The following is a 3,278-nucleotide window of genomic DNA, read 5'->3' on the forward strand; positions in this document are numbered from 1 at the left end:
TGGGTTTATTTCTGGGCTCTCTATTCTGTTCCATTAAAGTATGAATCTGTTTTTATGTCAATACCATACTTTTTTGATTACCATAGCTTTGCAATATACTTTGAAACCAGGAAGTATAATACCTTCAGTTTTGTTCTTCTTTCTCAAAATTTCTATAGTTATGTGGGGTCTTTTATGGTTCCATACACATTTTAGAACTGTTTGTTTTATTTCTGTTTGAATACCATTGGAGTTTTGATGAGGATTGCATGCAATTTATAGATTACTTTGAGTATTATGGACATTTTAACAATACTAACTCTTCTAATCCATGAACACAGAATATCTTCCTATTTATTTGTGTCTTCCCCATTTTCTTTCATCACTGTTCTATAGTTTTTAATATAAAAATGTTTCACCTCTTTGGTTAAATTTATTTTAAGCATTTTATTCTTTTTGATGTTATTTAAATGCAATTGTTTTCTTACTTTTTCTTTCCAATAGTTTGTTGTTAGTATAGAAAAACACAACTGATTTTTGTATATTGATTTGTATCATGCAACTTTACTGAATTTACTGATTAGTTCTAACAGTTTTTGGTAGAATCTTTAGTGTTTTCTGTGTATAATATCATGCCTTCTGCAAAAAGTGACAGTTGTCACTTTTTTTATTTTAATGCCTTTATTTTCTTATTCTTGACTAACTGCTTTACCTAGAACTTCTAGTACTATGTGGGCATTCATGTCTTGTTTCTGATCTCAGAAAAAAAGTTTTCAGTTTTCCACTGTTGAGTATGATGTTAGCTGTGTGTGTGTCACATGTGGCCCTTATTGTGTTTAGATACTTCCTTTTACACCCAATTTGCTTAGTTTTTAATGTAAAAGAATATTAAATTTTATCTAATGTTTAGATTATCATATAATTTTTATCCTTTATTCTGTTAATGCAGTGATCGATTTGCAGGTGTCAAACCATCAGACAATGGAATATTATTCAGCACTAAAGATAAATGAGTTTCAATCCATGAAAAGACATGTAGAAATTTTAAATGCATATTACTAAGTGAAAGAAGTCAACCTGAGAAGGCTACACGTTGTATGATTCTAACTAATGATATTCTGGAAAAGTTAAAGCTGTAGAGATAGTAAAAAGGTCAGTAGTTGTCAGGGGTTGGAGAGACTGGGGATGATTAGGCAAAGCCCACAGGATTTTTAAGGGGTAAAAATACTCTGTATTATATTATAATGATGAATACATGTCATTATACATTTGTCTAAACACATAGAAGGTACAACACCAGGAATGAGTTCTATTGTAAACTATGGACTTTGAATGATTGTGATGTGTCAGTGTAGGTTCATCATTTATAATAAATTTACCCTTTGGTAAGGGATGTTGATAAAAGGGAGTCTATGCACGTGCTGAGACAGGGGGTACATGGGAAATCTCTGTATCTACTGCTCAATTTTGCAGTGAATCTAAAACTGCTCTTTAAAAATTTAGCCTTAAAAAATGATGGTGAGAAAAAAAGTAACACAGAGTGACTATAAGGTTCTGGAACAAGCCATGCTGTTTGGGTGTCTCTGTCTACATTAACATTTTTACCTAGATGATATCTGATTAAAAGTTATGGATCAAGAATAAACCTAGAACTTAAAACATCAATTAGTTAGTGATGTTGGAAAAAATTGTAGTCAAGTACAACAAGCTGTCAGAGGAGATAAAATCGAGGTGAGAGTTGGAAGGAATATATAGGCTGAGTTTTAGTCTAGTTCTTCCAGCTACTGCAGACCTGCTCCCCCTATCAAAACAAGACACAGTTGACTGTCCTAATCTAGTAATTCCTATAGGTATCTTGGAATAATAAAAGTGACACTCCTTAAAGTCCAAATTCTTAACCTGTTAGGCTTACTTCTTTATGATATGGTTCTTGACTATTTTCCCATCATTTTCCTCTGTATAACCCCATATAGGCTGTGTCTTATGAGTATACCAAGCTCTTTCACACCTTGGGTCCTTATGCATGTTGTTCCCTCAGCCCTGACTATTCTATTTCTCTCTCTCTCTCTTTTTCTTTTTTTTTCTGGGTTGATGCTTTCAAATCAGAGCTCAAGCATCACCTTGTGGATGAATGCTCCCTTCAGTCTCCCTCCCATGGCCTACTTAGGCAGAGGAAAAAATTACTTTCTCTGTGTTCTCACCACTCCTGGTATATATTTCTATTATCGCACTTATCACATTTTGTTGTTATAACAACAAAGTGTGTCTTTGGCTTTCTCTCTCACTATTTTTGGAAGCTGAAACTGTCTTATTTCTACGAGACTGTCTTATTTCAAAATCTACTAGGTTTTCTGGGGTTATCTTTGTGGGCTGCCTTGCTGCAGAATATGAAACACGACCCATTGGCAGGAACACACCACAGCAACCACATCATTTAATATTGCATTCCTTAGATGATCTGATTCTGGACATAAAGTATTTAAAGAATAGGAGAGAGGATCTGGAAATGCTCTCTCAGATGTTTGTTGGCCCTTTTTATGGTATAACCGCATAAATCAGGGGACCTGATAGGATTGGCTATGACCAGATTCCTATCTTGTGTATTTTGTTTCACATACAAATGCATACACAGGAAAAATGTTTTTCTATGTATGCATCTCAAGCATCTCCCAAACATAGCCACCTGAGTATCTCCAAGTCCTTCAATTTCAGCAATCATTTTAGTCTTTAATGTTCAAATAAAGTGGCTTAAACGTCTCTTTCTCTTCCATCTGTAAGGATTCTTGATTGCTTGATGTTTTTCCTAATTACCTCTGATTCTAATTTCTTATATAGTAATTTAATCTCTGATTGAAACTCACCCTGTGTATCCCTTGTCCTTCCTCCTCTATCCCCACACATTCCTTTTCTTGTTGGTGTGACCTAGAGTCCTTCATTTCCCTGATGAACCACCATCATAGACTTGTGTGTGAATCAAGTGTTACTAAAGTTTGAAGAAAATAGCATAGCATATTCCAAGCAATAACTTCAATATTAATATTAGACATCACTGTCATAAAATATCAGCATTCTTTCCCTGCCAAGGGAATTCCTTACTAGCCAGAATTCCCTAGGCCAGAGCTTGCCATCTATCCTGGTCTTCATTTCTTCCATTGAGATATTCTAGATTTAGCTCACAGTTTTTCAATGTACTCATATTTCATGCAGAGAAATTTAATTGTCTCTAAACTTACTCAACCTCCAATATATCTTTTGTATCTCCAAAAACTATTGGGAAACTCTGCTAGACAAAGTGTGAT

This window comes from Pteropus medius, unplaced genomic scaffold, assembly GCF_902729225.1.
Source record: "Pteropus medius unplaced genomic scaffold, Ma_sr-lr_union100, whole genome shotgun sequence".
NCBI classification, from domain to species: Eukaryota; Metazoa; Chordata; class Mammalia; order Chiroptera; family Pteropodidae; genus Pteropus; species Pteropus medius.